Source organism: Aythya marila (genome assembly GCF_965140915.1).
Source record: "Aythya marila genome assembly, chromosome: 2".
Classification (NCBI taxonomy): domain Eukaryota; kingdom Metazoa; phylum Chordata; class Aves; order Anseriformes; family Anatidae; genus Aythya; species Aythya marila.
The window spans coordinates 152,353,403-152,368,982 of record NC_139043.1 but is presented as its reverse complement, the minus strand read 5'-3'; positions in this window follow the sequence as shown (position 1 = coordinate 152,368,982).

Below are 15,580 nucleotides of genomic sequence, written 5' to 3'. Positions count from 1 at the left end.
CTGTTTCACCGGAGAGGGGCTAGATTCACCCTTACAAGCATGGGATGGCAGATGAACAGCATGCACCCCCCTGTATGTGTTCTGTGGGGGTTTCTGAATCTATGGTAGGTAGGCTACATGTTTCCCCCTGTGTCTCATTTGCAATGGGACTAAAATAGCGAGATGTAAGGTCTTGGGACAGAGGTACAGCTCAGAGAATTACACTTGCTGTTCTGCAGACTGTGGTTCTGCCTCAGCCTTGTCCACAGCTCATCCCAGCCCGGCTCCCTTCCCCTACTTATGGCTCACCATTTCTCAGGCTCCTCATCACATTTCCAGCCAGGTTCTTGCCCCTTCTACTCCCCTCAGCTGCTGGTGTGTCTGACTTCTTGCTTTCATTCCCATTACAGTCCCTAACATTCAAAAGAAGAAAATGGAGGGAAAAAATTATCCTATCTTTCCAAAATCTGTCATGGAGCATGTTTACTAGATCTAGAGTTTTAGAAGGACCCAGAGGCTCTGTGCAATTTGTCCACCTGTAGCTGCGGCTTCCCAAGCACAGGGAAAGAACACAAGACACTGCTGATAAGTGTGGAGGTGAGCATGAAGGTGCCAGAGCATCCTCATAAAAACTGTGAAAGAATAACTTCCCTATATTTTCTTTAAATTACCTTAAATCTGTTTCTATCCTTTGTCTCATTTTTTCAAACAGCAAAAGGAATTTTGCTGAAATTTTCTAAGGACCCTGCTTTTTCCACGGTCATTCGAGGGACAATATTTGAACCTTCCATCCTCAAACATGCTGTTTGTAAATAACATCTAGGGCATGAGAAGAAACTTTTTGTAGATCTCAGTGGAAGTCAAGGACAAAGAAGGAAGGCTGAGACAGGAACACAAGGGACAAAGAGGAGAGATCAGTCAAAATGTGTCAGATCAGTGAACACATGCAGCCCTGCCTTGACGGCTCAGTTTTGCTTGTTTGCCTCCAGAAAGAAAAAAAAAAAGAAGAAGAAAAAAAGTGCCTTTTTGTGCTCCGTGAGTACAGCCTGTGTCTCACTGAAGATGCTAAGAGGGGGAAGGGAAGTCTCAGCGAAGAGCTGAAAACTGAAGGGAAAATTCCACTCAGGATTCATTTCTATGCTTGGAACCTGAAAGTCAAGGTTCGAGCTTCATTTCAAGGAGTATGATTAAAGCCTCAGGGAGTTTCCTAAGGGATTTCTGCATGCAGAGATGGATAAGAGTGCCTTGAAGCACTTGCAAAAGGACCTAAGCAGGGTGGGTGTCTAATCCTCTATGATTCCCTTCTTAGGTTCTTTTGTAGATCACATTGAGTTCCTATCTCACATCTTAATATGCCTTTGTAAGCCTTATATAATCCTGTATTCACCTAATGTGTTTGCTTGGTTATAAAGCAAGCAGTTATTTGGAGCAACACCTTATGAGCACACTCAATGCTTTCATGCAGTATTTGTCCAGAATAATTTTCTTTGTATAAACTGTTTTATTCTCCCAGTAATAACAGTGTCCCTTAAAGAAAAGAAGAGCACCAGGGCTTTGCAGATACTGAACATTCCCTATATTTGTACTGTATTGGGGTCAGTATGGTATAAGTTGGCTCTCACTTACCTAACATGACTCCAAACTGGTGCCACTGAAGTCTCTTACTCTGACAGCTTCCCATCATGCCACTTCTCTTTCTCACTTTCCTCAAAAAACTACCACTTCAACATCCAGCTGTTCCCTACTCTTGCTAAGTCTGGTTCCAGAAATGATGTAGGCATATCTTTTTCCCTACCCTCATTGTTTGAAACAGCAGAAGGATTTTTTTTACTGAAAGTTTTGAGATATATATATATATATTCCCCATTTGAGGCCTATTTTTAGATGCTACTGCTGAGTACCATGAAATACCTCATGTGAACAATGCATTGCAAGTTGATATATATTGTCTTTCCCTTGTTTCTCATCTTTTACTCATCTGTAGAGAAGCATGTGGCTTGAAATGAAATAAATCTGAGTAACTCACTTTATGATTGCTTAGAAGAGTCAATCAGCTTTTTTTTTTAAGTTTTAATTGATTTCATATATGAAAATAACTGTGAAGCTAGAAGACTAAACTGAGACAAGTCAATTTTATAAGAGTATTTGACTATTTGTCTATATTTCTTTATGATGCTGCCTGAGACAGAGCAGAAGAAACAAACTAACAAACAAACCAAAAAAAACCCACCCCAAATAATAAAAAAACAATGCTAAAAGGGTATTACAAAGATAGATATTTATCCCTTTGACCAAAACCAAAGCTTAATGGAAGTTTCCTTAACCTAGCAATTCTCAAACATTTGGATACAAGAAAAGTTGCTGCTCCTCCTCATGCTTTATGAAATTGTAGAGACCTCTGGGAGTAGGCCTCACTGATGAAACCGCACATGATTTTTGTGTTTTTTACTCCCCTATTTTCTGGTTTGCCTCCCTCAAGGCTTCTTCTACACCAATGAAACATTTGTGACACTATTAGGCTGCTAGGCTGAAACCTCCTTATTCTGCTCCTGGTTTCCACACTCCTTTATCCCTGTGCAGCTGTGGCAGAAGGGCGGCAATGGCTACAGAGGTGTGAAGTGATGAGAGGCTGAGTGTGTGTTGAGGGAGTGAAACATCAAGGAAATCTCTGCTGGATGTTGGCCTGGGACTTGATCGTAGCTGCGCTGGGCAGGACCAGAAGCTTCTGTGAAAGAAGGTGGGATGAAAGTCTTTTTGGGAGAAAAATACAATTACACATTGTCAGAAGAAGGTAGAGGGCTGAAGTGCATAAGGTCTGGGGAGACAAGACGGTGCAAATTGTTTGTGTGGAAGGTATGGCTGGATGGTCCCAAGTTATTAAAAAAGAAAAAAAAAAGAAAAAAGAAAAAAAAAAGTGGGAGATTTTGGCCTGAAGCAGGATTGGAGGAAAGGATGATGAGTCATGATGTAACCTACACAGAAGCCTCTCCTGACTCACACCACTACCTTAGACAGACTTTTGCAGTGCTTCTCCAACCTTTGAGTAATGGTTTTCTGATGTGCCATTTGACTTTCTCCTCCCACTGTTCTTGTTCATCATGATCTGTTGGTCTGAACAGCAAAAGATATAAAATGTCTGCCTTCCCCCGCTCCCCAAATCCAATGTGTACATTTCCACATGTGCATTGGCTCCTGATGTGGCCAAAGACTTAGGATTTGATTCAGTTGTCTAAACAGAAGTGTTGATTGTCATTTGAAGTACATCAGTTTAATCAATCTGGCCTTCATGTGCCAATCAGGGAGGATATAAATCCCCTCTAAATCCTATGTCATATCTGTCAGCCTTGTCTGGATATATTGAGCATCATAGGATACTTCAAGTGGCTCTACACATCTACTTTAAGGCAACTGAATTGCTTGCTTAGTCAAAAAGAACAATTCAATTCATCCTAAAGTAGACATTACTGACTGGTTAGCCAAATTGCTCTTTGGAATGTTTTCTCTGTACTACCTAGATTGGATTGCCATGACATTCTAGGCTACAACCATGTCTTTCTCAACTGGGGTTTGATCCCACCTGAACCATCAGATGACACAGGCACATCATACAAAGTATGGACCTTGCTGTTAGCACTTCTAGTGCTGTATCATTACTTTGGGTTGGGGTTTCCAATACAGTCCTGTTGTGAGCAGCCAGCATCCTCTGTCCCTGTGTTAAGGTCAGATTTCCCACTCTTGCTCTGAAGGAAATTATTCATTTAGAGGTTCATAAGGAATGAGGGTGGAAGCCACAGCTCCAAATGGCAGCCCTTATTACTTGTTTTCACAACATTCTCCAAACAGACTCCTGAGCTGGCTAATTTGGGGATCTGGCTGTACACCCCAAGTCAGGTTAGATGCACCCATAGAGAAAAAATTTACAGCCTTTAAACCTTCCCATCAAACTATGCTAGCATCTTTTAGGAAGGCACATTTGCCAGACCCCAAACAAATATTTTTGCTCTCCATTAAGTACCTTCCATCTTTTCAATGTTGTAGTTTTGTTTGTTTGCTTTTAATAGCATGGATGAAAACTGTGCACAGCACTGCAGTAGTGGTTTCTTCAGTGCCCTATGTAACAGGTGGTAATTCTTTTCTCCTACTGCTGTTTTTGTTCTTCTACTTATACATCTTGTTGGAGTGAAAAAAAGAGACACATCACATGGAAGTAATCTCCCAACAAAGTTCTTAATGAGTGTTCCTTTCAAAGAAACAAAGAAATAGAAAACATTTTGTTTTCATCTTTTGGTTTCTTCTGCAATATGCTAAGAAACATTGCTCTAAAAACTATCAGCAGTATAAATCTAATCCTGCTTAGAAACACTTGTTTTAGAGATAAGAACCAGAGAACAAAGTACATAAAGCCTTGATGCTTCACGACAAATGATAGGTGGGATTTCCTTTCCCTTATTTCTCCTCTTGGGGAATTCATAGCTTTCGCTTCATGACAAATAAAAATATTTTTAATAACCGCAACAAGGATTTTGGTGTGTGATTCTTAAAACAAATGCAAGACAAAGAAAATCTGCTCTGCTTTGGGAGTAAGAATGATCAAAGAGAGTGTGTCTGAAACACCTCCAGTGCTGCCTGGCACCATTTATTCATGGGTAGCACACTCTTTTCATATGAGTGCAAAAAAACAGTAACATGAACTTAATGCATTCATATACAGCCCCCCCCCCCCTTTTTTTACACTTCATTTCCTTTTCTTATTATGAAGCATTGTCAGACAACTAGATCTCCGTGCTTTATGGTTCATTAACACCCTTGCCAAAACACTCACAGGATTACCAAGTGCTGAGGCAGAGTCACTATTTGCACAAACACACATACACGCACATGCTACTTAGATTGAATTATTATTCATAAATTAGCCTTAATTAGACTGTTCATCAGTCTGAGAGATTATGCTCCCCAGTTATGAGTAGCATTAAATTACATCTTAAAATTCATTACCACAGCTTGTTTTTCATGTGTGTTTTTCCCCACGGTTTCAAAATAACAACCTCTTAGTGCTAAAAACTCCTGATAAGGTTTTGATTTTGGTGTTGCCCAGCTTGTTGTGAACTCCATAATCCTGACTCTTCCTTTAGGAAGGTTTCCTCACTTTACTTAGGAGGGGAACTGTTGTGGGATAAGATCTTATCCAGCAAACCTATCTGACAGGGAAGTGGAGAGACGAGGATCTGTCCTGGCTGGCAGTCCCAGAGGATTCAGCATCTAGATCTTCTATATTCTAGGCAGACCCTAGCACTTTCAGCCATCTCTTTGAAAGGAAGCTATCTGAAGAAGAGTGTTTAAATGAATATTGTGCTGCCACTTAGATCTTGAAGAGGGGAGGGGGATTAATCTGTCCTCAGCATTTCCCATTTCCTAGCATGGGTGCTCTCAGCTTTCATGTGTGGCTTTTATAGATCCTTTTCAGAGAAATCTAAATCTCCTTTCTCTCTGCAGGGACCCTGAGCACTTATCCCAAGTGCAAGGTTTCCACTGTAAAACCACACACCAAAAGTAGGATTTGCCATCCTGAGCCTCGCAGTTGCTCACTGAACTTTTGGGAGAGGGGGTCAGTGTGCACGATGGGGGGAGTAATTTCGTCTTCCTTTGGTCTGTCTCATGGAATTTATTGCCTGCTCTTCACTTCTCAGTGCAGCTGTTAGTCTGAGAACTGTCTCCACTGTTTGGAAATGGGGCTTTGTCACTGGCATGTGCAGATGCAGCTGAATCTCTCCCACCTTTTGCACTACAACGTACCTGCTTCTGGTGCTTTCATCTGGGGGAAGTCAGCTTGCCCAGTTCTCCATGTTCCCCAACTGCCTGCTCTGTGAAAAGCTTTTTTTATTTGCTTGTAACACAGGGAGGTGAAAGGCAAGAAAATTCAGAAAAAAAAAATAAATACAAGCAGACAAGAAGAAAAGACAAAACAAATCCTCCCACTGAGGTAGAGATCTCAGAGCTCATTTATTTCAACTTCCAACTTATGCAGAGATTTTTCAATTTGCTGACGTTGAAAAGTACATCGAATCTTGGCTGAGGTACAAGATCTCATTTTATTTTATTTTATTTTATTTTATTTTATTTATTTATTTATTTATTTTTATAAGCAGAATTTACATCTACGACTGCATGGGAGACAGATAAAAGAGAGGCCAGATGAAGTCTGCCCTTTTCCAGGATGGGGAATTTGTGCATTACATTGCACAGACTGATAAAGTCTGTGCAATTCTAGATTTCTCTGAACTTGATAAAGTTCAGAGAAGGAGTGCTGTTTCTTTTGAGTTTCAGTTATGTTGTGTTATTGAAAACCACCAAAATAATTTCCTTGTTGGCAGAACTGTGAGGGAGGAAGGAGAGACTGCTGGGTTATTTGGTTCATTGCTACCTTTTATTCCCTTGGGGTTTCAGCATCTGTGATCTTTCAGGGATGTCCGTCTTGTCTAACTATGATTTTAGTGTCCTCCCAATCTACTATTGCTCTCAAAATAAGGTTTCCAGATACAAGGAGGATCAAAACTCCACTGTCAAAATGTGTTAATCTTGCTTTTTCTTTATTTGAGAACTACTTTAGCAATTTGCCGCCATGGATCTGACTCAATTGAACCTCAGCAGCAGAGCAGGAAACAGTGGTAATCCAAAACCACAATTGCTCTGGGCAGCAAGCTGAGTTGTTTTGGTCAATCCTTACTGCTTAGTTCAAACAGTTCTGGTCCACATACACAAAGGAATGATTACTATGCAGTTGATGCTCTCCTTCCTTCATTGTCATACCCATGAGATGGGTTTCGGGGACATTGTGATGGGCAGCATGCTCATTTACCAGCTAAGAAACAAACTTGCAACTATTCATGTTTGCTCTAGGCTTGTGTGGCTTTTGCTGAACTTCTACTGAAGAATGTAAGACTCTGACCTACCTAATCAATAAGCAACCTACACAGTTCTCTTGTCTACCTGTACGCACAGTTTGAAGAGATGAGATTAAACCTAACTAATTAGTCATCATTAGTCATCAAAGACATGTCATCAAAGATCCCAAGTTACAACTTTCATGTAAGAGCCATGCAATGTAAATTTCCTTGAATTACATAGTTCTCCTTGAATTTGTTTGGCTAACATTTTGTATATATATATTGATTTTCAAGCTAAAATACGGAAAGGATCACATCTTTATACCGGTAATTCATATGACTAGTTTTTCTCCTCCAACCCAAAAAATTACCTGTGATGGCCAAATTTTCTCCTGAAAATCCTGGAAAACATTCTTTCAGAATGTATGGTTTTCCTTGCTCAGATCTCCACCCCCACTGGCTACATAGATTAGATAAGGTCTTTGAGAGACTGTGTTGTTACTCCTCATGAGCAGCAGAAGTTTGGGGCAAGTGGGTATTAAATGGTTGGAGAGGTTTCAGTCCTGCCAGGACTGAAACTAAGCTTGAAATCATGTCCCACTACACTCCTGTATGGGAAATAACAGGAAAAGAGGCACCGCCTAATTTTCTGAGTAAAGGTATCTATGACCAATTCAGAGTGCCTAAGGATCCTGCCTGAAACTGCCTTTGCTGTAGGTCCTGTGTCAAATCTTGGATACCACTGGCATCTCAAAGGTCACTACCCACCTATTTTTGGGCAACTGAATTCAGCATAAGGAGTCAAAAAAGGCAAAGGAGTGTCTTCTACTCAAGCTTTCCCTAGAACTCATGCTTCCACATCCAGATTTTAAAATGAAATATATGAAAGGAAAATAATGGCTCAACTCCTTCCCAGTGTTCAGATTAACAGGGGAGTTTTACTGAACACACAGACAGATAGCAATCTTGGTAACAATCAGTGGAAATACCTACATGACACTGACTTGTGTCTGATCCAAGAGGAGTCTGATCAGGGTTGCATGCTCTGTGGAAAGGGGATTGTGTCTTTGCCATAGGACTGCCCATAAATGACAATGATTAAGTGTTGAGCAAGATGCTATAGTCCCCTAAAGGAATGGTTAGACAATCTATTTTAAACCAAGATAAATGGAAAATTGGAGCAAACACTGTGGGATGGTTCATGCATTGACAGTGGAGTGGCTCTGTCATGCTGTCTGTCTGGAAGTCTGCTGGTCTCACGCTGGTCGTCCTTCCCTTAGTACGTTTCTAGACCAGTATGGCCCAGAGCAGCTCGAGGCATGGAAACACTAAAGAAAAAGTGAGGAAATAAAAGCCACACATGGAGTTTCTATTGGAGGCCACTGGCAGGAAAAAACATTAGTGAAGGAAAAAACAAGGTCGAAGAGCAAGAAGCCAAGGAAATTCCCCTGAGAGAGAGAGAAAGGTATAGGTAAAGAGAGAATAACGTGAGAATGAGATAGGAATAAATATGAGACAGGTTAGGGCTGAGAGAAAGACACTAAAGAGAAAGATTATTGGATGTGGAGCTAAGCTTTTTGTGTCAGGAAACCTGAGATCTCTCACTGGCTCACTTGTGATTTACCCTTAGGTGAATAGCTTGCTTTCTCTGCCCATCTAATTCCTCTTCTGCTTTTTATATACCAGCCTTTAGACGTAAGGTTTGCCACAGAAAGGCCTGTTTTCTGTGGCTGTATGAGAGCTGGCATGTTGGATTCCAGTGATACAAACACAGAGGAGAGAGTGCAGCTGAGGAGGAGCCTCCCTCTTGGAGGGATCTGGATCCAAAGCAAGCAGGAGGTGTGTAGGACTGAATAACAGATGGTTATAAAGGGTCCCCACCTTTTTCAGTGCACAAAGATCCTTGTAAAACTCATGGATGAGGAGTTATCTGGGGCCTTCAAATGCAACTGTGACCCTTAGCAATGAGCCAAAGGGGTTAATTTCTCCAGGATGGCTTCAGAAGGTCTGGAGGGATATAGCTTGCTTTTCACTTTCCTGATGTTATTCTTCCATGATTGCTATCCTAACAGCTATCATAAAGATTTCAGAAAGTCACAAGACAAGGGGCAGCACCTCTGGCAGAAGAAGTGGTAGGACCTACTTCTGGAGGAGTCCAAGAATGACTAAATTTGATGACAGACTTCCTTCCAATCTCTACTTCCACCCCTTCCCAGGCCCTTCAACCACATCCTTTATGCTGAAGCCTGCTGTCCACCTGTATCCTAGGAGTGCTCTGTCTGCCTAGATCATATGGTTTTAGAAACCTCCCGATGCAAAGTAATAATAAACAAATGAAAGAGGTTATTGAAAACATTACAGGCCATAATTTTAATAAATGTTGGCTCTTGTCACTATGTTCTCCAGTATTTATAGTTTTATATACTGCCAACAGATCCAAGTGTTTTGTCTTTTTGACAAACATTTCATGCAATCATAAATTAACTCATTTTTCAGCAAAATCTGACATCAGCAGTTAAGCTGTCAGTACATAGAAGTACTAGGGTTGGCAAATCCTCATCTCATAATAAAAACAAAGAGCTTTAAATGAGTCCCAGACAGTGAGCTAAGTGCGCCCAGGCTGAGTCTGCTATCGCAGGCTACATTGGTCACAGATCTGACAGGCGGTGATTCTGCAGCTTACATATCAGCCACAGCAGCTCTCCCAAATGTTGTCCTCATTAATAATCCTGCACAGGTATGCGAGAGCAGCTCCTGGGCTTTTGATAAAGCCAGGGAAGTTAAACCCTCTTTATTGTTCCATGCTGGCTGGTGTTGGGCTCCATGTGTTGCTAGTTTAGGTCATCAAGAGAAGTTCTGCAGCAGTTATTTTTAGATGCAGTGCTAATAAAAACAGGCTATAGACCATTAGAAGAATAATTTGTCTGCTTGATTCTGGGATTTACCTGCTTTCTGACTGAGTAGGGTATTGGGGGCAGCTAGAGCTGAAACCACTCTTTTGAGGGAACCAAAGGGGAGAGGACAGAGCTGCCCTGAACTGTAAAGGAGCTCAGGAAGAAATATGTTTATAACCATAATCCATATAAAGTTCTAATTCTGAGCAAAGACTTTAAAACAAACACCACACATATGTTAGTTTACTCGTTACTTGTTCCATTTCTTAATGTTCTTGAAGAGGGCTCACCCATAGACCGCCTCAGGGGGAAGGAGGCTTCATGCAGAAACCTGCCCGAGCACAGTACTATTAAGACTCCCCTCAAAAAGGGAAAACACTGCATTCATGCAGCACTCTAGAACACCAGGTGGAAAGCACAGAGGTGGCAGATGAAATTATAGCAATGAGAGACTCCTTGAAGAAGCAGATGCAGAAGGCAAGAGCGAGGAAGGGTACCCTGGCTGCTACCAGCACAGCAGTAATGTGGAGCTAAAGAGGTTGCTGAAAGAGTTCTTGAGAAGCTTGAGAGATTTGGGCACCTACAGACCTCACAGAAGTCCTTCCAGGAATCTTGATATTAACAGGTTAACACCCAAGCTCAGACTTGGATCTGATATTAAAAGTGAACAGGAATGTAAATCCCCATTCTAGAGGTACATCTCCTGTAGGAAATGGCTGATGTTAACATCAGGGACTAAGGTAAGGACAGAGTAAAACTCACATTGCCTGGACATCAGACTGGCCACACGTGTGCCATATGAGGGATTTGTGAGCTTACTAATGGGTTCTTTATACTAGCTTGGGTATGGCACTGCACCAGCACAGCTACACATCCTCTCCTGGAAACAGATTAATGCCTAGACAACTGAGAGCAGGACTGAGCAAATTCAGTTCAGGATGCCCTAGGATATTTCAAAATGTTTGCATAACTCAATGAAACCTTACGGTGCATGAAAAAATTACCAAAAAATTTACAGAGCTTTGGAACCAGCTTTCAAATGGCTAGGGGATTTGTCACTGAGGAAATCCTATACTGAAAAAAAAAAAAAAAAAAAAAAAAAAAGATTTCTATAGCCTTCTCTTGCCTGAAGATTTCTGCTGGTGTGGGAAAGAAGATGGTGTCTCCCTGCTCTGGGACCAGCACAGAGCAGCTCCATCCCACATCTCAGGAACCAACCAACTACATCTGTGGATGTCTCTTGTGGTTTCTAGCCTATTTGCTTTGGGACAGGTTGTTGCAGTAAAGGACATTTAATTAAAAATAGCTGTCATTCAGTTTACATGGATTTAAATGTTAAGCTGAAAAAAAAAATTATTATGCCTTAATAAGTGGCAGACTTCAGATTTGTTAGTGAAAATAAAAGCATTACCATGCTGATGCTTTGCTTTTTTGTTCAGTGCTTCTGTTTCAGTGAATGTCTACTCTCATTCATCATATCTTTTCAACATTTTGGCTTTCCTCCCAGGCAGGGTATGTTTGATTTTTTTCCTAAAAGGAATAGAATATAATAGGAACCATTTTTGTTTAGTTGTGGGGAAATATACAAGGAGATAAATAGTACCTGAATCAATAAAGGGTGAGACCACAAGTCTTACTGTTTAAAGATTTAAGCACTGCTTGTTCCTCCATTCCTCCAAAGTGAAAAAATTGAGATCCTTTAATCATTTGAGGATGGCTATAGACATATGTTTGGATAAGGCCTTTGTTTGTTTATCAGTGTCTCTAGTGTGTTGTGTTCCTCTTGTCTTCACTTGTTTAATACAAAGCTTTTTACAGATCTTTTCCCTCAACTAGTCTGTTGAGGAGCGCATGGAGTACTTAATACAGTGTAATGCTTAAAGTGCCACAAAAGAAAGCAAGATGGAAAACAGCATGAGATATAGGTGGTAATTTCCTCTCGCAGGGCGAGGCTAAGAGCAGATTTGGCAGGCCATCACAGCTTTGGCTCCAGCAATTCTGGATCTTTGCTGACTTCAAACCCTGCTAAGAAATCATAACACTTCACTTGCACTCTGGGCTTCTGCTGTTGACCACCTAAGAGGAAGACAAGAAGTAAGCACAAGAAGAAAGTTCCTGAGAACAAAGTTTTGGCACTACAGGAACATGAGAAAGGATAGCCTGTGCTCATAGAAACCTGTGCTCTGTCTCTTATACTTACACGGTCACTGTCTGCTCCTTAATAATTGCTGCATTTTGGTAAATGGAGTTTCAACTCATTTTAATAGTGATGTGGATTCAGACCTCCCACCAGAGAATCCAGGCAGTACTGAGGAATTAACCCAGAATCCCAACATAAGGGGTCAAAACAAATTTAAAAGTCCTAACACAAAACAAGGAGAAATCCTGGCACATTCATAACTATTTCTTCTCCACGGTCTAAAAAGAACAGGAGCATTTAGAAACATGTTTCTTTTTAGGCTTTTACTCCTACAGTCTGGTCTGGTTTGTTTTTATCATAGCGTGGTGGTAGATTGAGTTCCAGGCTATTTTTTTTTTCCAGGCATTATTCTTACAATGGAGAAAATTAGAAATGAAAGAGACTGAGACACTTGTCTTGTTATCATAAATTCAGGAAATGTAAGGCCATTCTCCAAACTGTTGGAGCTTCAGGATTAGGAAATCCATAGAAATTTAGGGGTTGTATTTCAGAATAAGTCTGAAAACATAGAAGCAGCTGGCAATGATAACTGGGCCAGGTCAGATCTAGCTGAGAGTTAGACCAGCAGCTGGAGCTGCACCACTGGCACAGTAGGGTGCCTTCTAAGGCAGTGATTTCCCCTTCCCACCCAGTAAATCTGAGTTTGATCACTTAATTACAGTTTCCTACATTTTGATGTACCTGAGCGCAGTGCTTAGTCACTGATGCTCTGTTAATGGTAAACAAGGAGAAGCCATGCACCGGCCCAGTGTCCTGTTTGACTTGGAAATCCTGTCAAATCCAACTGCATAACCCAGTTATAGCAAACATTTATTTTGGAAGATGTATTTAAATGCTTCCCTTAAAAAGGACTTTTTCTTTGGTTAGACTTATTTGGCTTGTCTAAATCCAGTGTGTACTGCAAGTTCACCATTTGAACAAGTGGTTAAAACTTGGACTAATCTAGAGCATTGTAGCCTTTACACATAAAAGAGTGCAGCATTAATTAGAAATCAATTGCATAAGGGGATTTGTAAAATCAATTGAAAGACTTTGTCTGATTAAAGAACTGGTCACACCAAAGTGAACATGCAGACATTGGACAGCACTGGACTACTTGGTTCAACAATTTTAATTCCTTACAATTATAAACAAGTGTATATTAAATACGTAGTGTAGAAAGGTCCACAGAACATCTATTCCAGGCCTTCACAGACCAATAAACCAGCCTGTGACCAGACTTACAATCAAAGACCAAATGCTACCGTTATAACATGCCATGCAAAGAATACCAAGGGTTTGCCAAAGTATCCTCCAATGCTTATAGGAAGCAGAGAGTGCACCATGCTACACATAAAGACAAAAAATCCAAGCATGCAGCCTACGCCACTCTGACCAGAGGGATACATGTCTTCGAAGGATGTGAGCATCAGTGAGACTCACCAGTGAAGAGACAACTTATTACCTATGCCTGTCTTCAGCAATCTCCAGTGATTCAAAGGAAGGTGAAATCTTCTTCTAAAGCACCCCAGGAGACAAATTATACCTAAGAAGGAAAGAATTCCTCCATCATCCCTCTAGGCAACCAGCAGACACCCTGAAGAATGGCAATGATATTATATTCAACGATTTAGGCTTCCTCGTCAAACCAACGGCATCACCTGAAAGCATCAGCTGCTTCAAAGGAAGTTGAAAAGAATGAAGTTAGCACCTAAAAGAAAATGAGGGGATGGGAGTGGGGGACAGCTACATCTCAGATATAGGCTCAGATCATTTCCAGTGTTCTTATACTATGAGTGTACTATGGAGAGATGCTCCATAAAATAGGGAGAAAGTAAAGCAGAGAAAAAAATAGCATACTCTCTGGCTTATAAGGAGATAAAATTACCCCACGGTCCCACAAAGGTAAGAGTATGACATGGACATTAGTAATACTCACTTATGCTCTTATGTTCATTCAAACCTAATTGCAAATATGCACCAAAGACATTTAATTAGGGAAGAAGCAGATTCAGAAAGTTCCCGTCAATGAAGTATCTTCTGATTGCAGATGCTTATAATGAAGTTAATGAGAATAACACTTTAATCATAGATAGCTGCTCTTGTGGGGAGTATAATAGCCACATTATTTGGGTTGTATTTTTGTTCTGACAAACACAACTTTAGATCATAATGGTCAAATGTTTGATTCCCAATTCTCAACTGAGTCAATTAAAAGTAGAGAGTTGGAGAATTTTTACTGAGAGATGAATGGATACAATCTCTTTTGAAAGACAAATTCTTTTTATTCACATCTCTACATATTGATTTAGGAACTTAGCATTGGCTACTGAATTTAAATTAGGAGCCAAAAGATTCTGCTTTGCTTTTATGAACGCTGTTAATGAATTAAGCTTTCCAGTATGCCCTCAAGGTAAGTAACAATCATTATTTGAATTTTAGAAATGCAGAAAGCTAAGGCCAAGTAGTCTCTGAAGTATCCATTAATATGTCTAGTCCAGAATACCTACTTTTTGGTTTTCCAGAGGCTTGTTCAGCACTTTGCTGATTGTAAGTGCAATAATTAAGCCAAAGGACAAGACCTGGAAAAACACCATAAGCACTTCCAGCTCAGGTGTGAGGAGGTGAAAACCTGGATATCTGTTCACCCCATCCTGCTGCTCTGCATGGTAAGAAAAATGAAGTGTTTGGCCCCTAGGCTTTCTGCTCACTCAGAGGGGAGAGTTACCATCCCGTGGGGCACTGAGGCACATGCATTAAACAAAGTAGTATTTGAGCAGAAGAGTGTTTTCAAGTACCCTCTCTAGTATGTATATGCCTGAATCAAGGATGTAGCTTAGAATGCCTCCGTCCTATTGGGGTTCCTAGCTGAAGGAATAGTGGCAAAGTAGGGAATTTTCTCTCTCTTTGGAGTGTATACATAATGAACTAGTGGCCAGAGCCTCACCCAGAGCACTCTCCATGTTGCCTCTAGATCTTCGCCAATCTGCATGGATCTCCTTACTAAAAGAAAATTTTAATCATGTTTTACTGAAGCCAGATTAGTTATCAGTGAAGGATACAAGAGACATACAAGAGTTTCTGATAACTATAAGTATATATTCTCAATTATATGTATGGTGTACAAATTTCTAGGTGTGTGGCAGTAAGAAAAAAATGAATTTGTAGCAGAAAAATTTGAGGGGAAATTGAATAAAGTTGAAAGCATGCATGCTTACTGGGTTCCTCTTAAGTCAGCAGCTGTTGTCGACACAGCCCAATACTCATTTGAATGATGTATGTCCACAGAGCATAGTTTCAAAGGAGAAGTGTTTAGAACTCTAACAAAAGAAAATACTGGGAAGAAACATTTTCCAGCTATTCAGAAGATAGATGGAAGACATGGATGTGCTTATTCCAAAGCTACTTTCCTTAACAGCAGCTGGTGCTTTTCCCTTGTTTCAGTGGTGATACTGATCTACTGCACAGGAAGGTGTTATATTTCCAAAGCCTCTAAGTCCCTGCACAGGCTACCAGCAGTTCTTTGGTAGCACAGACCATTCTGAGGACAGTAATTTTCATCCCTGCCAGATTCCCTTACTTGTTTTTTTTTTTTTTTTTTTTTTTTTTTAAACAATCTTTTAAAAGTGCACATTACAACAATG